This window comes from Salmo salar, chromosome 25, assembly GCF_965601325.2.
Source record: "Salmo salar chromosome 25, fSalSal1, whole genome shotgun sequence".
NCBI lineage: Eukaryota > Metazoa > Chordata > Actinopteri > Salmoniformes > Salmonidae > Salmo > Salmo salar.
The window spans coordinates 35,252,673-35,277,105 of record NC_138315.1 but is presented as its reverse complement, the minus strand read 5'-3'; the positions used below and the strand labels follow the sequence as shown (position 1 = coordinate 35,277,105).

Here is a 24,433-nt window from a genome sequence, read left to right as displayed (position 1 = left end):
TCTCACAAAGCAACAGTCTTGAATGATGCAGAGGTTGTTGATTCTGCTCGCCACAAGTCTTTGGTGTCAGACTCCTGATGGAACACAATAACACTAGAGCTAACATGAACATAAAAAACACTGGTGACACCCTGGTGTGTGGGTAAGTCCAGGTGGCAGGTGGGGGACAGGGGGAGCAGATAGCTGCTTAGTGGCTATTCAGCAGCCTGATGGTCGAGGGGAAGAAGCTATTGGCCAGTCTGACAGTTTTCGGGGGGGAATGAGGCTTTGGATATGAAATTCACCTTGAAATCCAACTCTGAGCACACAGTAAATCACTCAGTAATAAAATGCTGAGTTGTTATGTGTAATGTCTCTGAGTTGAATGACTGGGATATTTAAGGCAAACTCACTGCTGTGCTTCTCTCTCACACGACCACTTCCTCTGTTTACCATGCACCTCAGACTACCAAAATGTTCATGTCCTGCCCTCTCTGAGTGGTTCCTGGTTAGCTAGCTGTGACACTGATCTCAGACTCTGACGTTCCACTCCACTCTGTCCATTTCTCTCTCTGTCAGTCAGCTACGTCCAATATCGTCATGGAAACTCTCCTGTCCTGGGACCTGGTGTCTGTGGTCATCATGCTGTTCCTTGTCTCTACAGGTAAGCTACAGTGGATGATCATAGTACAGTGTGTTTGTGTGTGTCTGTGTCTGTGCCTGCCTGCCTGCCTACCTACCTGTCTGTCTGTGTTTGGTTTGCATTCTTATGACTTCTTAAAAGATAAAAAAAATCTCACATTGTCCTTTAAAGTAAAGTACTTACAACATTGTCTTTGTTGTTTTCTGTCCCATAGAGTCAGCAGCTGACACAACAAAATATCAGAAAAATAAATCAGCTTCTTTGGGAGAAATTGTTACTTTGGTTTGCAATAACTCAGAGATGGATGCATCATACATCTGGAAGAAGGACACAGTTCTCATTTTCTCTCATAGTGACACACTGAATAAAACTGAAAGAAGATTCACCTCTGACAGGATGAGTGTTGATCCGCCTACAAAGCTGACTATCTTTAATGTAGAGTTACATGACACAGGGAGCTACAGCTGTCAAATAACAGATGATCAAAGTGGTGTACGGACAATGGAGTGGAATTTGACCATCACTAATAACCTCACAGGTAATGGAAGTAATGTTCTGTTCATATTGTAACATGTGGAGAAGAAACTGTATTCTGTAATGATAGATATAAATATGCACATTTCTGAAGTTGAATTTTGATATGAACAAAAATATCAATTATTGTGATAATTATTGCAAACCATCAATACTGAATGTTATAATGTTATTATTTGGTTATTATCTCCCAATTGTTTACTATATTGTTAAAAAGCAAAGGAATATAACACTTGTTTTAGACTTGTCAACTCTCCTGAAAACCACAATTGTTTCTGTCTGTTTGTTTTAACACAGATCATGCTGAACATGGCCTACGGAAGTTATTGCTCTTCACAATTCCATCTGCTATTGGAGGAGTGGTTCTCTGCATTACCATCTGCTGTATAGTCTGGCTGTGTAGGTGAGTAGCTCAGAGTCGTGTGCCTAAGAGCTCAATTCAATCAAATCTGCATTGCCTAAAGCACTGTGGTCTCATTTTGTATCTATTGTTGAGTAGGAGTAAAATGTTCAATGAAATACGTAATTCATGTTACTTTGTTTCTACAGGAAACGAAAACAGGAACAGACAAGTCATTGTGATAAGCACGGAGAGGTCAGTAGCTTAACTCAGATGGGTTGGGTTAAATGAGGAAGACACATTTCAGTTGAATGCATTCAGTTGTGGAACTAACTGACTAGGTATCCCCTTCCCATTCAGCACTTGATCATTACTAAACGAAGTGTCTGTGTGACTTGTGTTTGTCCCACCAGCAGGATGCCTTTTCCTGTTTTCTAAAACTCCCAATGTTCTGTTCATGTGTTTCTTTTACGCACTAAACACTTTATGCAGCCTCCTGCTTATGTTTATGTTGTCTTGAAAATGTGCAGAATGTAAGGTTTTAGAAAACGGGAAACGTCTTCCTGAGGGAGGGTCGAACATGCCTTTTCTGAAAGGCCAGGCTACGAATACGGAGTTTTCATGAATTCTTTTGATATTGCCAAATTTGTGGCTGTGGTAACTAGTGGAAACCAAACTTAGGTCAAAATCTGTCATTCTGCCCCTGAACAAGGCAGTTAACCCACTGTTCCTAGGCCATCATTGTAAATTAGAATTTGTTCTTAACTGACTTGCCTAGTTAAATAAATATTTAAAAAAAATAATAATTCTGTAGCCTACAAGCTGGAGACATTTTATCTCCAGCTTGTAGGCTACAGAATTATTATTTTTTTAAACGCCACATACTCTTTGTAATGTAATGACACCGACTCTTTTTGCAAAATTCAGGTTTCTCTAAATGGCACTCAGTCAACTAAAACATTTGCTGTCATGTTAACAAACAACATATCCTAAAAACAGGACATGTCAAACTAAAATGGACAATATGGAATGGACAATCACAACTGCTGTCCAGGAGTTTCACACCGTTGTCATGATCAATGGTTTCAAGTTTGTATCCTTCAATTTTTGATCATAGCGAAAAGAAAATACTTATGCATTTCCTAGGCTCGCGATAACTCCTCATAAAGCTGGGTAGCTGATATTCAGAGTTTAAATAGGCCAATTGATTAGTCACAGAAATAAGGACTAATAAAGCCAATGCAGTGGCCTGTTTTAGGCTACACCTCATTGAGCACAGACCAACACCTTTTGGACGTCTTTTTTTGGTGCAGTTATTTTTTGGTCTTGCCTATGGCGGCAGAACGGCAAGGACCGGCCCTGACAGACACGGTTTCAATGGGGAGAGCTGAGCTGACTACAGTGACTGTGCTTGTGGCGGACTCCACAAAGCAGCAAGGCTGGCTAAAAGCCTGCTGCTTGGCCTGCACCATCATTGTGGAGCTAGAGGAGTCAGAAGAGGCTACTCACCCTCTTCTGAACTGTCAACCAATTTTGATCATGATGATTTAGCCTATGAACAGCTGAAAGAACATTCCAAAAACATATACACTGACTGTTCAAAACATTAGGAATGCCTGCTCTTTCCATGACATAAACTGACCAGGTTAATCCAAGTGAAAGCTGTGATCCCTTATTTAATCCACTTCAATCAGTGTAGATGAAGGGGAGGAGACAGGTTAAAGAAGCATTTTCAAGCCTTGAGACACTTGAGACATGGATTGTGTATGTGTGTCATTCAGAGGGTGAATGAGCAAGACAAAATATTTAAGTGCCTTTGAACAGGGTAGGTGCCGGGATTACCGGTTTGAGTGTGTCAAGAACTGCAACTCTGCTGGGTTTTTCACGCTCAACAGTTTCCCGTGTGTATCAAGAATTGTCCACCACCAGGACTCCCGAGTGGCGCAGCGGTCTAAGGCACTGCATCGCAGTGCTAGCTTCGTCACTACAGATACTGGTTCGATCCCAGGCTGTGTCGCAGCCAACCGGGAGACCTGTGAGACGGCACACAATTGGCCCAGCGTCGTCCGGGTTGTCCTTGTACCATCGCGCTCTAGCGACTCTTGTGGCAGGCTGGGCGCAATCCACGCTGACACGTCGCCAGGTGTACGGTGTTTCCTCTGACACATTGGTGCGGCTGGCTTCCAGGTTAAGCAAGCATTGTGTCCAAAAACAGTACGGCTTGGCGGGGTTGTGTTTCGGAGGACGCACGCCTCTCCCGAGTCCGTATGGGAGGTGCAGCCATGGGACAAGACTGTAACTACCAATTAGGGAGAAAAAGGGGTAAAAAATAAATAAAAGATAAATGGTCCACCCCCCAAAGGACATCCAGCCAACTTGACACAACTGTGGGAAGCACTGGAGTCAACATGGGACAGCATTCCTGTAGAATGCTTTCGACACCGTGTAGCGTCCATGCCCAGATTAATTGAGGCTGTTCTGATGGCAAAAGGGTGTGCAACTCAATATTAGGAATGTGTTCCTAAAGTGCAGTCTAGACACAGCAGTAGCTGAAAGGACTGAGAGGGGGAGCGCGCAGCGGATCCTATATATGCACAGAAATCTTTGTATCATTTTTCCAAAACTTCTGTGCTCCAGAAAATCCAGTACTGCACTCACTCCGTTTTTTTTAAAACACTGCAAAAATGTTGTTGTTTCTACGGTAACTTACTGGCAGCCAGTACCTGTAAGAGAAGAAGTAAAAAAAGGTACAGTGTTACTATACAGTATTTTACAGTATCTAATACTGTTACTGTACTTGATTTATGACACCAATGATACTACTGTCATTGTTTTACAGTAACAAATACTCTAACTGTAATCTTTGTTATCATTTTACAGTAAATTAGTAAATTGGTCAATTCGTTTTTTTTGCTGTATGCTGTTTACGGTTGGCACAAATACAAATATTAGCCCACGCTCCCAAATATGCTAATGTTCCCCGCCAGTATATTGTCCACACCTACATTTCAGAGCACAGTGATGATTGTAGCTTATATTCAAAATATTGGATGCAAAAATGTACCATAATAATAGATTATCCGCACAACCAGTACCATATGAGTTCCTTATGTATGTACCTTTGACCTTTTTGTACCCCAGGGAACAACACTGTAGCCTAACAATATTCATATTTTTGAGAATGTGTGAAGACAGTGCCTTCAGAAAGTACTCACACCCCTTGACCTTTTCCAAATGTTGGTGTGTTACAGAATGAATTTAAAATTGATTAAATTACGTTTTTTAGTCACTGGCCTACACACAGTACCCATAATGTCAAAGTGGAATTATGTTTTTTCAACAAAAAAATCGAATTAAGTATTCAACCCCTTTGTTATGGCAAGCTTAAATGTGCTTAAAACATTTGCTTATTAACAAGTCACATAATAAGTTGCATGGACTCACTCTGTGTGCAATACTAGTGTTTAACATAATTTTTTAATGACTACCTCATCTCTGCACCCCACGCATACAATTATCTGTAAGGTCGCTCAGTTGAGCAATTCATTTCAAACACAGATTCAACCACAAAGACCAGGGAGGTTTTCAATGCCTCACAAAGAAGGGCACCTATTGGTAGATGGGTAAATACAATTAAAAGCAAACATTGAATATCCCTTTTAGCATGGTGAAGTTATTAATTTCACTTTGGATGTTGTATCAATACACCCAGTCACTTCAAAGATACAGGCGTCCTTCCTAACTCAGTTGCAGGAGAGGAAGGAAACCGCTCAGGGATTTCACTGTGAGCCCAACTTGAGCCCAACTTTAAAACACTTAATGGCTGTGATGAGATAAAACTGAGGATGGATCAACAACATTGTAGTTACTCCACAATAACCTAATTGACAAAGTGAAAAGAAGGAAGCCTGGACATAATAAAACATATTCCAGAACATCCATCCTGTTTGCAACAAAGCACTAAAGTAATACTGCAAAAAAATGTGGCAAAGCAATTATTGTGAATACAAAGTGTTATGTTTTGGGGTAATCCAATACAACCCATTACTGAGTACCACTCTCCATATTTTCAATCATAGTGGTGGCTGAATCATGTTATGGGCATGGTTGTCATCTTAAAGGACTAGGGAGTTTATGATAAAGGAAACGGAATAGAGCTAAGCACAGGCAAAATCCTAGAGGAAAACCTGGTTGTCTGCTTTCCAAAAGACACTGGGAGACGAATTCACCTTTCGCAGGACTATAACCTAAAACACAAGGCCTTGTATACACTGGAGTTGCTTACCAAGATGACATTGAATGTCCCTGAGTGGACTAGTTACAGTTTTGACAAAAATCGTCTTGAAAATGTATGGCAAGACTTGAACGGCTGTCTAGCAATGATCAACAACCGATTTGACAGAGTTGAAGAATTAAAAAATAATAATGTGCAAATATTTACAATCCAGGTGTGCAAAGCTCAGACTTACCAAGAAAGACTTAAAGCTGCCAAAGGTGATTCTAACATGTATTGACTCAGCAGTGTGAATACTTACGTAAATTAGATTTTTTTTTATTTCATATGCAAATAATTAGCAAATATTTCTATAAACATATTTTAACTTTTCATTATGGGGTATTGTGTGAAGATGAGCGATTTAAAAATGTTTTAATCTGTTTTGTTAGTCAAACAAAGTGTGGATTAAGTCAAGGGGTATGCATACTTTCTGAAGGCACTGTAAATGAATTTGTCCCTATACTTTTGGTCCCCCAAAATGGGGGGACTATGTACAAAAAGTAATGTAATTTCTAAATGGTTCACCTGTTAAGGATAAAAAATTCCCTCAAACTAAAGCTGACAGTCCGCACTTTAATCTCATAGTCATTGTGTATTTTCAAATCCAAAGTGCTGGTGTTCAGAGCCAAACAAACAAAAAATATGTCACTGTCCCAATACTTTTGGATCTCACTGTATTTATAGCTGTCTTGTAGTTTATATCTTTTTGTTGTGTTGAAGGAATTTTTGCCCTCTAGGCACCCATGCAACTGAGACATTTGTCTCAATTTGCCTCCCCTGAATAAATTAGAGTAAATAAAAATGATTTAGGAAATGTCAGAGTAATACATATCATGATGAAAGGTTTGTGTGTTTTTTTTTTTAAATGTCTCTTCATAATTATGGAGATCAGTGTTAATCTGTTTGGTATCTCTAATACATGCAATAGGACAGTGATAACTGAGATCATTAGCAAAGACCCCACTAGACAAGTACTTGTGGGGGCAATTTGTCAGAATTAGGTCAATCAGTGAAGAGTTTGTTTGATTTTTACATTCATTGGTGTGGCGTTTTGCAATGAGTTGAGTCAGGTTAAAGTCAAGACAAATATTCTTAAAATGGCCGGGGTAAGCCAATATAAGTTGAAATCCCCCTAACGCGACAAATTCAGATGACAGAATGGTAGTGTAGCTGGAAATGTCAGGTTGAGTTTAAATCCCAGTAGGTTGATTCATTTTACAAGATTGTACTGTATCGCTTAGCATGTTAAATTATAATATCTTACCGGCTACTGAGTTGCAGTTTAAATACATTCAATATAATTTACAAGAGTGTACTGTAATCAGAATACAGCAACATACTGTAATTTTACAGCAATAACACCTCAAAGTTGTCTTCTATATACACCACTTCATGAAGTATGTGGACACCCCTTCAAATTAGTAGATTTGGCTATTTCAGCCACACCCATTGCTGACAGGTGTATAAAATCAAGCACAACGCCATGCAATCTCCATAGAAAATATTGGCAGTTGAATGGCCTTACTGAAGAGCTCAGTGACTTTCAATGTGGCACCATCATAGAATGCCACCTTTCCAACAAGTCAGTTTATCACATTTCTGCCATGCTAGAGCTGCCCTGGTCAACTGTAAGTGTTATTATTGTTAAGAGGAAACCACGGTAAGAAAGATTACAATAAGAGTATTTGTTACCATAAAATGCCTATAACAATGGTGTTCTATGACCCCAACAAGCATCTTGGCCGACGGGGTGGGAGGGAGGAGGGGATGCAAATATTTTGTTTTTGCCCACTCTGAAGATGTTTATTGGTCCACTGAAACAGGACAAGTAAAGACCCAGTGCACTACTTTTGTGATATTTATTTTAATAAATGTATTTGAGTGTTTACCAGCATTTGTAACTTGAGTCTGCTAATTATTTTTACGACAGTTATACCTGTACCAGTTGAAAAAATTAATGGAAGTATATATGGAGACTGTTAAGTGCCATAAATAACAAGTTAAGTACAGTACATGTAATAAAAAAGAAAATGTTTCCTGACCTTTCTTATATATCTCAGATACAGGGCATTAGGAAAGTATTCAGACCCCTTCAATTTTCCAAATTTTGTTGTGTGAGTACCCTTTCATTCACAAATGAAGACACCAACAAGATTATTTTCCCTACCTCCAACATGGACAACCCAGTTCCGCACTCGACTGTCGAACATAAAATCCAACTCCAGAGACTCTGAGAGAAAGAAACTTGTTTGTTCCTGCATGGCACCACTCTTAGTGAGTATTGGTGCAACAAGCACATTCCAAGAGGACTGAGAATACAGAAGGAGCCTACAATAGGGAAAAACGACAAAACTTTCATTCAGCAATGGGGTGAAATACTCAACAAATGTTCGTTAGATTTAATGTTATTAACCTGCTAATTATTTGTACGACAGTTAATCTGATAATACTTGTCGAATATAAAAATACTTGCTTTGATATACAGTATGTTTTCCAGTTTCTTGAAGTACTTAAGTTATTTCTATGTGAAAACTGAAACAGTCTATTCATTCCTTTTCCATTTTAGTAGACAGTCTTATCCAGTACAGTAGCGAGTGCATACATGTTCATACTTCTTCGTACTGGTCCCCCATGGGAATAAGCCCACAACCGTAGAATTGCAAGCAACATGCTCTACCAACTGAGCCACAACATAACATCATCACAAACCACTTGATGTCTTCATGGTAATGGAAAGTCTATAGGTACAAACCTAGATGACCAACCTACTACACAATGCTTAACTTAGGATGAAAGAAGTGCAATAGCTGTCTTTGTCCAAGTCGGTCCATTAGACTTTGTTCACCAAAATACACAAATTACATTATGCTATAAAGACCTCTGATTATTCACTGTTAAGGGTTCATACACATTTTCCATTACTTCTACATGGCAACCACATTTTCATGACCATTATTATAGCCTACATGAAAAAGTAACCCCTCTTTGGGATCGGTGTACCGATAGCGTTCCACTTTGACAACATCCGGTGAAATTGCAGAGCGCGAAATTCAAAATACAAAAATCGTAATATTAAACATTCATGAAAATACAAGTGTCTTATCTCATTTAAAGCTTAACTTCTTGTTAATCCAACCGCGTTGTCAGATTTCAAAAAGGCTTTACCACGAAAGCATACCATGCGATTATCTGAGGACAGCGCCCCACATCACAATACTTTTTCAAACCAGCCCAGGCGTCACAAAATCCCAAATAGCGATGAAACAAATCACTTACCTTTGAAGATCTTCCTCTGTTTGCAATCGCAAGGGTCCCAGCTACACAATGAATGGTCATTTTGTTCGATAAAGTCCTTCTTTATATCCCAAAAAGTCAGTTTAATAGGCGCCAGCAATTTCAGTAATCCACTTGTTCAACATGCATACAAAAAAATCCAAAAAGTTACCGGTAAAGTTCGTTCAAACAAGTCAAACGATGTTTCTAATTAATCCTCAGGTACTCTAATATCTAAATAAATGATCAAATTTAAGACGGAGAATAGTATGTTCAATAGGAAAGATAAATAACGAACAGCGCACACCTCATTCACACACACCACAAGACTACTTTTCTAATGAGAGACACCTTGGAAAAACTACAACTACTTGCTAATTTTTCAAAAATCAAGCCTGAAAACCTTTCTAAAGACTGTTGACATCTAGTGGAAGCCATTGGAACTGCAATCTGGGTCCTATCTATTTGTTTTTCCCATAGGCTATCATTGAAATGTGACCAAAATTGTTTTTTTTCCAGATGGATTTTCCTCTGGTTTTCGCCTGCAATATCAGTTCTGTAATACTCAGAGACATTATTTTAACAGTTTCAGAAACTTCCGAGTGTTGTCTATCCAATGCTACCAATTATATGCATATCCTAGCTTCTGGGCCTGAGGAACAGGCAGTTTACTTTGGGCACGTCATTCATCCGAACTTCCGAACACTCCCCCCGAGCCTTAAGAGGCTTAAGAAGGCTGCAGTGTCTGATACCATCTCCTGCCGTTGTGCTCTTGATCAAGGCACTTAACCCCCCACAAAGTAGAACTACACTGTTAGTCACATATTGTCAACATGTGGTCAACCCACCATCTGGAGAGCTCTGGGGTGTGCAGACTTGGATTTTGATGCAGCCATGAAACACCCAAGTCTGCTTATCAAGTTCAAGCTGATGTTTAGGCTACCATGTGATTGGACCAGGGCCTGTAGACCCAGAAGCTGACCTGGAAGAGGGTTGCCACCCTTGATATAAAATATTGCAACATTATAACCAAATACTCTTCTCTTTATAAAATTATTCCCTCATTCAATGAATCAGGGCTCAAATGGAGAAGGTACGCTACTTCAAAGCAAGGTATCTAACTGTTTAGGATCAAATATTCATATTTCAGGGGAGATCTATGCACAGCAAGTTATTTGTCAGTTAAGATATTTCTAGAATATATTTGTTGTTGCAATTGCATGCCTACGGTTTAATAGAGGGGAATACCAGCTTTCCAACTGTACAGATTTATTTAGGCTATAGTGCCAGTGGAAAGGCGACAATTACATTAATTCTTAGTTAGCTTTAGTTAACTTGGGAGATAACTGCTACACATTGTTTATAATTGGCTATATAGTTAGTATGATGTTCTTCATTATTTTATACCTGCTGCTGAGATGTTGCGCTCTTTCGCACTGGCACACACACAACACACACAGACAGGCACTGAAGGGTCATTCCGATAATGGCTGATGTCTATTTTTAAGTCATTGATCATATTTAAAAGTGTGTCTCCATGAATTACATTAGCAAAAATTTATAAACTCATTTCAATGACTTTTCATGTCCTTACAAACCCAAATTTGACCTAATTTGACACAGCGCATCATACGCATTCAGCCTACTGTCACACAAAAATTCACAGACTATCAGCAAATAAACTTGAAGAAAGCAGAATCAGGAAATGAATGCCCACTCTCCATTGCTATTCAATGCAGATCCCGCCTTCATTCCACTTTGATCAATCTTTTTTTTTGCCTCAGTGTGTGAATCTGGGCCGGCAATAGGCTACATTGTTTAATAGAGAAGCTGGTACACAATTCCCCCAAAATTAGAAGTGCCTGTATGGCACTCTGGTCAGCCACTGACAATACAGCAATGTTCATTTACATTAAGTGGTTTGTAAGGAAGGTAAATTAATACTGCACAAAAGGTGGTTGTTCTCAATGTTATTTGACCAAGAAAAATATTTAATTTGATGTGGATGTTTTGTGTCTTTGCCCATAACTTTGCACCTTTTGATGTAGGTGTTTGAGGACAGGGTTTTGTTCTTTCTGGATTCCATTAGAATGACAATCCCAGAGAAAGGTAAAGGGCAACAGGTCTTACAATTACAACTATTGAATCCTGCAAGATACTATTCTTAATTATAGAACAACTTTTTGGACACATTTTTGTTAATTAATCTATTTATTTTATTACATTTTTTCGGGGGGTGCTGCAGCTCCCTCAGCACTCCTACTTCCCGCAGTTATACCTGTACCAGTTGAAAAAATTAATGGAAGTATATATGGAGACTGTTAAGTGCCATAAATAACAAGTTAAGTACAGTACATGTAATAAAAAAGAAAATGTTTCCTGACATTTCTTATATATCTCAGATACAGGGCATTAGGAAAGTATTCAGACCCCTTCAATTTTCCACATTTTGTTGTGTGAGTACCCTTTCATTCACACAAGAAGACACCAACAAGATTATTTTCCCTACCTCCAACATGGACAACCCAGTTCCGCACTCGACTGTCGAACATAAAATCCAACTCCAGAGACTCTGAGAGAAAGAAACTTGTTTGTTCCTGCATGGCACCACTCTTAGTGAGTATTGGTGCAACAAGCACATTCCAAGAGGACTGAGAATACAGAAGGAGCCTACAATAGGGAAAAACGACAAAACTTTCATTCAGCAATGGGGTGAAATACTCAACAAATGTTCGTTAGATTTAATGTTATTAATCGTTGAACATGTGTTGAAGGAAGTAAAAGAAGTTGAAGTTAAGATTAGCGAACATGAGGTTATAATGAAGGAGATTCTAGGCCCAAATTTTACAGCCATAGACGACACGATCAACCAGTCCATTGGGAAATACAGAGACTTTCTACAAGCAACACAGATCAAGAAATATCAGCGAGACACAGAGGACTACCAGCTCAACCAGGTGTATGCATGGGAAGGCCCAAGGACAGGAGCACGGAGAGGACGACGTAGGGACGCACCACTGATCGGGGGACGCAGATACGCAGCAGCAGGAGGACATGGAAACTTGGACACAGAGGCATCCCCTGAGAGCGAATTCCCTACAGACAGTGACTCCAGCTACCATTTTTTTATTTTTTTTTATTTATTTCACCTTTATTTAACCAGGTAGGCAAGTTGAGAACAAGTTCTCATTTACAATTGCGACCTGGCCAAGATAAAGCAAAGCAGTTCGACAACATACAAAAACACAGAGTTACACATGGAGTAAAACAACATACAATCAATGATGCAGTAGAAAAAAAAAATAAGACTATATACAATGTGAGCAAATGATGTGAGATAAGGGAGGTAAAGGCAAAAAAATGCCATGGTGGCAAAGTAAATAAAGTATAGCAAGAAAAAAACACTGGAATGGTAGATTTGTAGTTTGAAGAAAGTTCAGAGATAAAATATAAATAATATGATGCAAAGGAGCAAAATAAATAAAATAAATAAATACAGTAGGGGAAGAGGTAGTATTTTGGGCTAAATTATAGATGGGCTATGTACAGGTGCAGTGATCTGTGAGCTGCTCTGACAGCTGGTGCTTAAAGCTAGTGAGGGAGATAAGTGTTTCCAGTTTCAGAGATTTTTGTAGTTCGTTCCAGTCATTGGCAGCAGAGAACTGGAAGGAGAGACGACCAAAGGAGGAGTTGGCTTTAGGGGTGACCAGAGAGATATACCTGCTGGAGCGTGTGCTACAGGTGGGTGCTGCTATGGTGACCAGTGAGCGGAGATAAGGGGGGACTTTACCTAGCAGGGTCTTGTAGATGACCTGGAGCCAATGTGTTTGGCGACGATTATGAAGCGAAGGCCAGCCAACGAGAGCGTACAGGTCGCAGTGGTGGGTAGTATATGGGGCTTTGGTGACAAAACGGATGGCACTGTGATAGACTGCATCCAGCTTGTTGAGTAGGGTATTGGAAGCTATTTTGTAAATGACATCGCCGAAGTCGAGGATTGGTAGGATGGTCAGTTTTATGAGGGTATGTTTGGCAGCATGAGTGAAGGATGCTTTGTTGCGAAATAGGAAGCCAATTCGAGATTTCACTTTGGATTGGAGATGATTGATGTGAGTCTGGAAGGAGAGTTTACAGTCTAACCAGACACCTAGGTATTTGTAGTTGTCCACAAATTCTAAGTTAGAACCGTCCAGAGAAGTGATGCTGGACAGGCGGGCAGGTGCAGGCAGCGATCGGTTGAAGAGCATGCATTTAGTTTTACTTGTGTTTAGGAGCAGTTGGAGACCACGGAAGGAGAGTTGAATGGCATTGAAGCTCGTCTGGAGGGTTGTTAACACAGTGTCCAAAGAAGGGCCAGAAGTGTACAGAATGGTGTCGTCTGCGTAGAGGTGGATCAGAGATTCACCAGCAGCAAGAGCGACATCATTTATGTATACAGAGAAAAGAGTTGGCCCAAGAATTGAACCCTGTGGTACCCCCATAGAGACTGCCAGAGGTCCAGACAGTAGGCCCTCCGATTTGACACACTGAACTCTGTCAGAGAAGTAGTTGGTGAACCAGGCGACGCAATCGTTTGAGAAACCAAGGCTACTGAGTCTGCCGATGAGGATGTGGTGATTAACAGAGTCAAAAGCTTTGGCCAGGTCAATGAATACGGCAGCACAGTATTGTTTCTTATCGATGGCGGTTACGATGTCATTTAGGACCTTGAGCGTGGCTGAGGTGCACCCATGACCAGCTCTGAAACCAGATTGCATAGCGGAGAGGGTGCGGTGGGATTCGAAATGGTCGGTAATCTGTTTGTTGACTTGGCTTTCGAAGACCTTAGAAAGGCAGGGTAGGATGGATATAGGTCTGTAGCAATTTGGGTCAAGAGTGTCACCTCCTTTGAAGAGGGGGATGACAGCAGCTGCTTTCCAATCTATGGGAATCTCAGACGACACGAAAGAGAGGTTGAACAGGCTAGTAATAGGGGTTGCAATAATTTCGGCAGATAATTTTAGAAAGAAAGGGTCCAGATTGTCAAGCCCAGCTGATTTGTAGGGGTCCAGATTTTGCAGCTCTTTCAGAACATCAGCTGAATGGATTTGGGAGAAGGAGAAATGGGGGAGGCTTGGGCGAGTAGCTGTGGGGGGTGCAGTGCTGTTGAATGCAGTAAGGGTAGTTAGGTGGAAAGCATGGCACACAGTCGGTTTTTTTGTTGCCCGGAAGCAACACAAGGCTCCACGAAAGAAAATAAATGATGTAGGAGAGGCAATCGGTTGAAGAGGAGACCAGGAACACAGGCCATGGATACCTTACTGATGCTCAAGTCTCAGTCTTATATACGGGCCTCTCTTTTGTACCTACATGTACAGATAAACCATTCGTTATGAAAGTAGATCTGTTTAAATTCTTTCGCAAGATTAAACTTAAGCATGTGTTTTCGCAAAACACTGTTTCGGGCCTAGAAACACATCAAAGAACTGGCACCCATTTTCAGCCCAAAAGCAAATTCTGTCCTATGGTTAACAACTCCTCGATTAATACCTATTGTAGGTTAGTCGAACAAGAAGCCATGTCAGTATATACGAGACACACAAACCACATTCAGAAGAAGCTCACTAGAACAGAAGAACAGGCACTTAATGAATTAATGAAAGATTCATCTTTGGTTATTAAACCTGCAGATAAGGGGGGTGCTGTGGTTGTTTTAGACTATGAAAAATATAAAGAAGAAATTCAGAGACAACTCAGTAATGAACGTTTCTATAATAACTGAGTGTTGATCCCACACAGGTGTTCCAAAGGGAAATATGCTCAAATGTTGTATTTTTTAATTTCACCTTTATTTAACCAGGTAGACAAGTTGAGAACAAGTTCTCATTTACAATTGCGACCTGGCCAAGATAAAGCAAAGCAGTTTGACACATACAACAACACAGAGTTACACATGGAGTAAAACAAACATACAGTCAATAATATAGTAGAAAAATAAGTCTATATACAAAGTGAGCAAATGAGGTGAGATAAGGGAGGTAAAGGAAAAAAGGCCATGGTGGCGAAGTAAATACAATATAGCAAGTAAAACACTGGAATAGTAGATTTGCAGTGGAAGAAAGTGCAAAGTAGAAATAGAAATAATGGGGTGCAAAGGAGCAAAATAAATAAATAAATACAGTAGGGGAAGAGGTAGTTGTTTGTGCTAAATTATAGATGGGCTATATACAGGTGCAGTAATCTGTAAGCTGCTCTGACAGCTGGTGCTTAAAGCTAGTGAGGGAGATAAGTGTTTCCAGTTTTAGAGATAATTTGGAGCAAGCCCTATTAAACCACCTTATCTCAAAACCTGAATATGAATATCTTTGCTGCAAATGTGCCACACGTCCATGCCTGTACATTTTAAAGAAATTACACAAACCTAAAACACAACAAGGCAATTATCCAGGCAGACCAGTGGTTGCAGGAATAAGCTCAATGCTAGAGCCGTTGTCGAACTTTGTAGACTATTTTATTAAAACTCAAGTGCAAGAATTGCCATCATATGTAAAAGACTCTATAGACTTCATAAACAAGATCTCACAAATAACGGGTTTAACAGAAGACTGTATTTTGGTCACATTAGATGTCGAGAGTCTATATACCAGCATTCCCCATGTGGGAGGGCTGGCAGCCCTAGGTCACTATTTGGGAGACAGAGATATTAACGAATATCCACCAACAAACTTTATTCTAGAGCTGGCTGAATATGTTTTGACGTATAACTACCGTATATTTCGGACTATAAGCCGCAACTTTTTTCCCACGCTTTGAACCTTGCGGCTTAAACAATGACGCGGCTAATATATGGATTTTTTTTTAAAACACATTCTGTGACGTGCTCAGTTTTTTGGCGGCATGAAGCTTTCATTAGACCAATGATATTGCCGAACTGGTTAAGGTCAAACAACTTTTTTGTTTACTGTTTAGATTAAATCGAGCGCTCTCAAACTTCCCATCATTCTGATTACGGTAGTCATTTTGTCACCCTCATCATGGCAAAGACACGGAGAAATGCATATGATGCAGCTTTCAAGTTGAAGGCGATTGATCTGGCTGTTGGAAAAGGAAATAGAGCTGCTGCACAGTAGCTTGGTCTTAATGAGTCGATGATAAGACGTTGGAAACAGCAGCGTGAGGAATTGACTCAGTGCAAAAAGACAACTAAAGCTTACTGCTATTTTTTTTATTTTTTGTTACAAGCCGTGTTTCATTAAAGCCTATTTATTTTTGTTACAAGCCGTGTTTCGTTAAAGCCTATTTATTTTTGTTACAAGCCGTGTTTCGTTAAAGCCTGTGTGAAGTTCATTTGTTTCAATGTACCGGTAGGCACATGCGGCTTATTTATGTTCAAAATAATATATCTTTTTTAAATTCAGTGGGTGCGGCTTATATTCAGGTGCGCTTAATAGTCCGGAAATTACGGTATTTTAGGTTTGATGATGAATACTACCTCCAAACGAATGGAACATCGATGGGCTCCACATTCGCTCCGAGCTATGCTAACCTCTATGTGGGTCTTTTAGAAGAACGTTTTGTTAATAATGAAAACGAAAATTCATTTTTGAATAAAGTCCTGAAGTGGTATCGATATATTGACGACATTCTTTGCATATGGGAAGGAACGGAAAAAGAGCTGTCAGACTTTATGGCATTACTCAATGACATTGACCCCAATCTCAAATTCACCATTGAATGTGACACTCAACGTCTTCATTACCTCGATATGTGGATTGAGAAATCAAATAGAACTCTGTTTACAACTCTGTATAGAAAAGAAACCGACAGAAATACTCTATTACAGGTTCCATCCTGAGCCATTAAAAAGAGGACTTCCAAGAAGCCAGTTTTTCAGACTACACTGTATATGCCACTCCACAGAGGATTATCTAGAAAAAGCAGCGGAGATGTGTATTAGGTTTCTAAGAAGAGGCTATTCTCCACAATGTGTGGATGAAGCTCTTAATTTGGCATTGGGAAAAACACGAGATGAACTGCTACAAAAAAGACCCGCTGAAGCTAAAGAACAATCCGTAATGTTCACAACCACATATACTTTGAACTCGCGAAAAGTGGGAGATGTGGTCAAGAAACACTGGCTTTGCCGGCTGAATTTTAAAATCCACCACTTATTGTGTATAGGAGAGGTCGCAATTTACGCGATAAATTGGTTTATGCCAACTGCCAGCAACAAAAGAAAATCAGCCAGGCTCTTTTACGCCCTCTTCCAAATGGTAGCTATAAATGCAGAGGATGCACACAGTGCAACAACATGATGAAGTGTGAATATTTCTGCCACCCACATACAGGAAAATGGTTCCAAATAAATTACATTATTACGTGTTCCGCCACCCATGTTATTTACATTATTAAATGTCCATGTGGGCTCTGCTATGTCGGTAAAACCTCTCGTCCTCTCAAACAGAGAATTAGTGAACATAAAAGTTCAATCAGGAGAAACGACAGGGATTATCCAGTCGCAGTACATTTTAATTACCTAAAGCATGACATTTCTACCTTTAGATTTTGTGCTATAGAGAAAGTTAAGACATCAGACAGGGGAGGTCATATTAATGTTGGGGCTCGGGGGCAGTATTGAGACATTTTGAAAAAAATATGTGCCCATTTTTAACTGCCTCCTACACCAACTCAGAAGCTAGGATATGCATATTATTAACACATTCGGATAGAAAACACTCTGAATTTTCTAAAACAGTTTGAATGGTGTCTGTAAGTATAACAAAACTCATATTGCAGGCAAAAACCTGTGAAAAATAGATCCAAAAAAAAATTGAATTTTGTGACTGTACTATTTAGTGTCATTGTTTTATAGATACCATAGTGAGAAAGGATTCATTTCGCAACACCTACGGCTTCCACTAGATGTCAACGATCTTTATAAAGTTGTTTGAAGCGTCTATGATAAACAGAGAGCAAATTAGAATCCAAGGAAGTTGACATGTCATCACTTCATTTTTTTGCGCCTGCGCATAAATCTGAGAAGCGTGAGTTTGTCATCATTGTTTATCTAGACATAGGATAGGTTGTGTGAAAATATTACTGATGTTTAACGTTAAAAATGGACCAAAAGATTAATGCTAAACAACATTTGACATGTTTGAACGAACGTAAATAGATTATTTACTAGGTTTTTTTAGCTTTTCGGCGTGATTTTACACTCCCCCCACCACGTTTTGTGGGAGCATAATGAACGCTAAGTACTTGGTGTTATTTGGACATAAATTATTAACTTTGTCAAAAGAAACCACATTTGTTCCGGACCTGGGATGCCTTCCGGACCTGGGATGCCTGCCTTCTGATGGAGATAATCAAAGGTAAGGGGATATTTACAATGTTATTATCGATATTAGATGATGCTAACTGTATAGCATAGCTTATTGTTCTTAGCATAGCACCCCGTTTATTGCAAAATGTGATTTCCCAGTAAAGTTATTTTGAGATCTGGCCATTCGGTAGCAATTACGAGATGATAATATATTATTCTTTGAATGACAATATTATAATTTACCAATGTTTTCGAATAGTAATTTTGTTATGTTCACCGGAAGCATTTCAGAGAAGAAAAAAATCTGAATTTCACGCTACTGTAAAATGCTGTTTTTGGATATAAATATGAACTTGATGGAACAAAAAATGCATGTATTGTATAACATAATGTCCTAGGAGTGTCATCTGATGGAGATTGACAAAGGTTAGTGCATAATTCTAGCTGGTTTCTGCTTTTGGTGACACCTGACTTTGAATTGAAAATGGATGTTTGTACTTTTGTGGCTATGTACTGTCCTAACATAATCTAACTTTATGCTTTTGCCGTAAAGCCTCTTTGAAAATCGAACAATGTGGTTAGATTAAGGGATGTTTATCTTTTAAATTGTGTAAAATAGTTGATTGTTTGAGAAATTGAAATTATTAGATTTTTTATGTTTTGAATTTCCAGCCTTGTTAGCAATCCCGACTCGGGGTTCATTGGTAACCTGTAGCCCCAACAGGTTTTAATAGTACTCTGCGTAAAAGAGAATGTTTTTGGATTTTCACCCTCCAGACATTATTTCCTAAAGGACCTAATGATGAAATGCCTATGTATGTTATGTTGTGAATTTGAACATGAATTATGTCCCTATTCAGTCAAGATTACTCTGATGTTTTCTGTACAATATACCCAATGACTTACGAAAACTTGCTATGTCCTCATTGAGGTTTTACAGACGTGTTTAATTCGTCTTCTTTACACACTATATTCGAATATTTATGAAATGCATATTGTTATATTTGGTAGCACTTATTTGTTTTTCCTTCTCCTCCAACCCCTTTCGATGCGTGGAACGGATGTGGGTAGGGCTAGGTCTACGTAAGGGTGCAACATTTTTTTTTATTCACAAAAGCTTTGACGCAGGCCATGAGGCCGATACGTAAGCTTATTAAAGATCAGTGATACTATCAAGAGCAATGTGCGGTTTCCTTTTGTCACGGTTGTCGTATGATGAAGGAGCGGACCAAAGCGCAGCGTATCGTTCCACATTTTCTTTATTAAACTGTGAAACTATGCAATACATAGAAATAAACTAAAGAACAAAAACAAACCGTGACGAAGAGGTGAAACATACACTAACTCAAAAACAATCTCCCACAAACCCAGGTGGGAAAAACTACTTAAGTATGATCTACAATTAGAGACAACGATGACCAGCTGCCTCTAATTGGAGATCATCCCACAACATAGAAATACAAAAAACTAGAACATAACAACATAGAAAATCTAAACTAGAAAAAAACCCTGCCACGCCCTGACCTACTCTACCATAGAAAATAACAACTTTCTATGGCCAGGACGTGACAGTACCCCCCCCCCCCCCCCCTCACTATCTCCGCCTGCTTCCATGGCAGGGTCTTGTCCCCTGCCATTACCTCCTCCCAGGTCCAGGATGTCCTCCACTCTCTTCTCTCCCGAGCCCAGGATCCCTGCTCCTCCTGGGCATGCTGCTTGGTCCTTTGGTGGTGGGAGATTTTGTCACGGTTGTCGTATGATGAAGGAGCGGACCAAAGCGCAGCGTGTGTATCGTTCCACATTTTCTTTATTAAACTGTGAAACTATGCAATACATACAAATAAACTAAAGAACAAAAACAACACACCGTGACAAAGAGGTGAAACATACACTAACTCAAAAACAATCTCCCAACCCCTAATTGGAGATCATCCCAACCAAAAAAAACATAGAAATACAAAAACTAGAATATAACAACATAGAAAATCTAAACAAAAAAAAACCCTGTCACGCCCTGACCTACTCTACCATAGAAAATAACAGCTTTCTATGGTCAGGACGTGACACCATTTTCCTTCACCACATTTTGTTACGTAAAACAAGCTTATTCTAAAATTGAATAAAGTGCTTTTTTTCCCATGTCAGGCTACACACAATACCCCATGATGGCAAAGCAAAAATAGTTGTTTAGAAATGTTTGCAAATGTATTAAAAAAGCTGAAATATCACATTTACATAAGCATTCAGACGCTTTACTCAGTATTTTGTTGAAGCACTTTTGGCAGTGGTTACAGCTTCGAGACTTCTTGGGTATGACACTACAAGTTTGGCACACCTGTTTTTGGGGAGTTTCTCCCATTCTTTTCTGCAGATCCTCTCAAGCTCTGAGAGGTTGGATGGGGAGTGCCACTGCACAGCTATTTTCAGGTCTTTCTAGAGATGTTCGATCTGGTTCAAGTCCGAGCTCTGGCTGGGCAACTCAAGGACATTCAGATACTTGTCCAGAAGCCACTCCTGTCTTGTCGTCGCTGTGTGCTTAGGGTCATTGTCCTGTTGGAAGGGGAACCTTCACCCCAATCTGAGGTCCTGAGCGCTCTGGAGCAGGTTTTCATCAAGGATCTCTCTGTATTTTGCTCCGTTCATCCTTCCCTCGATCCCGACTAGTCTCCCAGTCCCTGCCGCTAAAAAACATCCCCACAGCATGATGCTGCCACCACCATGCTTCACCATAGAGATGACATTTGGCATTCAGGTCAAAGAGTTCAATCTTGGTTTCATCGTACCAGAGAATCTTGTTTTTCATGGTCTGAGTCCTTTAGGTGCCTTTTGGCAAACTCCAAATGGGCAGTCATGTGCCTTTTACTGAGGAGTGGCTTCCGCCTGGCCACTCGCCTGCCCACAAGTCAAAGGGTCTGAATACTTTCTGAATGCACGGTACAGGACAGACACTTCAGAATAAACTTATTTAAAAAAAAGTTAGGAGTGACTATCTGTTCTTAAATGTAGTGAATCTGTTATCCAATGTGTTTGTATAGGCTAATAGCAGTAAGGCCAAAAATAATTAGTCATGAAATCATTGTTTAATATTTTTTATACTTGAAGGGGTCTTACAATTCAAAATCAAATAAATTATCCTTAATTTCCTTAATTTGACTTTCTTAAAATAATTCCATATTTTATAATATTCTTCCATAGTAGCACCCCCCCCAAAAGCAGAGCATCCAGAAACATTGCTCTCCTGTATCACCATAAATGCTGCACGTCTGCAGTGGCCTTGTTGCACCATTTACAGTGATATGTCCTCTGCAGAAGACATTCATACTGTTGTGCTGTTGTGAAGGAAGTTGTCAAGGAAGTGAGTTTGTGTTTATACAGGACCTCCTACCCTCACCTACCCTGACCCAATCGTGTCAATGCGGAGCTATACGGAGCCATCTGCATTGTTACACAATTCCAGAGGTGCATGGTGATGCGGTACAGAGCCGAATTTCGGAGGCTCCGCAATTGTGTCACACCATACATGATTTTCGGATCAAGCATAAATTAGCTCTTACTGTATGTGTTAATCAGCACTGTCTCCTCTCTTCTACTCTCTTCATCTCTGCTCTCCTTTTGTCTCATCTTTTTTTGCTCCCTGATGTCTCCTGTTTTCACCTCTTCTCTCATTTTTATTTATTTATTTTTTATTTATCTAAGTCAGTTAAGAACAAATTCTTATTTACAATGATGGCCTGGGAACAGTGGGTTAACTGCCTTGTTCAGGGGCAGAACAACAGATTTTTACCTTGTCGATCTAGCAACCTTTCAGTTACCGGCCCAACGCTCTAACCACTAGGGTACCTGCTGCCCTCATCTATCTCTTCTCTCTCCACTCCTCTCTTCTCTCCCCTACAGGAGAGCAATGCCCAGTTGGATGGTCACACTGCTAGAAGAGAACAACGCCAGTGGAGTCAATACTTCGAAAGACTCAACTCAGTCTATGGACAGTGGTAATCACACAGCAGTTACTTAACATGCCAAAAAAGAGTCAACTATCATATACGGGTTAGCTGACAATGTCACGAAAACAAAGCGCATGCTTCAATGTGGCAGAAGTTCATGTGTAGTTGTGATTCTGGATGACCAGATAACTAGCAACATTGACAAGAAGCTGACATGTGGGAATCTTAGGTGGTTCTTTTCAGCTTGTTGTGTGTAGTTAGTGATACTGTGATGAAACATTTTCTGTTTGTGTTTTTCTAATAACCAATTTCTGTGCTCATGCAAGTGACTGATTGAACGTGCAGAGGAGGAATCCTCACTATCAGTATGCAATTTGGCAGTACACCCAGAACCGTGCTTTGAGAACTAAAGGGATATCTTAGTTTCAAGGTCTCAGCTTGGAGAGAGGAAGCCTCTTATGTTATTGGTCAGTCACATCCATGAACCAAACATTAATGATGAATTAATTATGAATAATGAATAAGCTAAATCATGCAAATATAACTTGTCTGTGTGAGCAGTATATAAGAGAACTAACGGGACTGGCCCGGTGAAGCTCACGTCAGACCGACACTTTATGCATCTAAGTTTGACTGGGACGTCTCCAGCGTGCAGTTAATAAACAATGATTCATTTAAGATTGACTTATGGTGTCCCTGTGAAGAATTTCCACGACAATACCATGTCTTGTTTTGACTGATGCTAATATGGCAAAAATGTGCTAGCTAGCTAAACAACAACTGTAACAGCGTATTTGAGAGACAACAAGTGCTCATTGTGCAAATGTATTTATGTTTCCAATGGTAACACTTTACTTGACACCCAGCGACACACCACGTTATGACACGCTCATAACCATATCATTATATGGTCATAACACTGTCATGACCCATATATGTACACCTTTTGTGACATATATTGCATTATTTTATGGCTGGTTGGTTATGACATTTAAAGGTTATTGTTGTCCTTTGTTGTTATTGTAAATAATAATTTACAGTCATGTTTTTTTTCATCATATTTTAAATAATTTGCAAAAAATACACTTCATGACGCTGTCATGAAGCATTATGACCATCCTGTGTCACTTTACTTGGACTAAGAAAATACACTTTATGACAGTGTCAAGAAGCATTATGACCATCATAATCATATAAGCTAGATAGGCCTATCATGTACTGAACAAAAATATAAACGCAACATGTAAAGTGTTGGTCCCATGTTTCATGAGCTGAAATAAAATATCCCTGAAATGTTCCATACGCACAAAAAGCGTATTCCTCTCAAATTTTCGGCACAAATTTGTTTACATCCCTGTTACTGAGCATTTCTCCTTTGCCAAGATAATCCATCCACCTGACAGGTGTGGCATACCAAGAAGTTGATTAAACAGCATGATCATTATTCAGGTGTACCTTATGCTGGGGACAATAAAAGGTCACACTAAAATGTGCAGTTTTGCCACACAACACAATGCCACACATGCCTCAAGTTTTGAGGGAGCGTGCAATTGTCATGCTGACTGCAGGAATGTCCACCAGAGCTGTTGCCGGGGAATGTAATGTTCATTTCTCCACCATAATCCACCTCCAATGTTGTTTTAAAGAATATGACAGTATGCACAACCGGCCTCTCAACACGCTAACCAGGTCTTCTTCACCTGCGGGATCATCTGAGACCAGCTATCCGGGCAGCTGATGAAACTGAGGAGTATTTCTGTCTGTAATAAAGCCATTTTTGTGGGGAAAAACTCATTCTGTTTGCCTAGGCCTGGCTCCCCAGTGGGTGATTGCCCTCCCAGATTCGTTTCTCAATTTTCAATAGCTCTAAAACCAAGCGTGCCATCACTATGAAAATTAGATATTGCAACAAGGGTTACAATAGTTTATGTTTTCTGTTAGCCCAGAGGATATAAGGATGTAATTGTGTAACATCCGGTTGTTATAGTTTTGTATGGTGTACACTCAAGTTGGCTTGTCAGGACGGTCAAAATTATCTGTCTGAGCTATAGTGCACCTACAACTGTAATCAACGATAGCAGATATTAAACCGTTAGTTCATAAATATTACCTGTTGTGAGTGGTCCACGTCTTGTATCCACAA

General features: G+C 39.7%; 1 long non-coding RNA gene across 1 annotated transcript; it reads left to right on the top strand.

The window, feature by feature from the left end:
• The first annotated feature begins 483 nt into the window (after positions 1-483).
• Positions 484-22,466, top strand: LOC106586647 (uncharacterized). Its single transcript, XR_014382645.1, has 5 exons — positions 484-643; positions 837-1,160; positions 1,454-1,559; positions 1,706-1,751; positions 22,244-22,466. It is a non-coding gene; the product is annotated as an uncharacterized LOC106586647 (long non-coding RNA).
• The last annotated feature ends 1,967 nt before the right edge of the window (positions 22,467-24,433 follow it).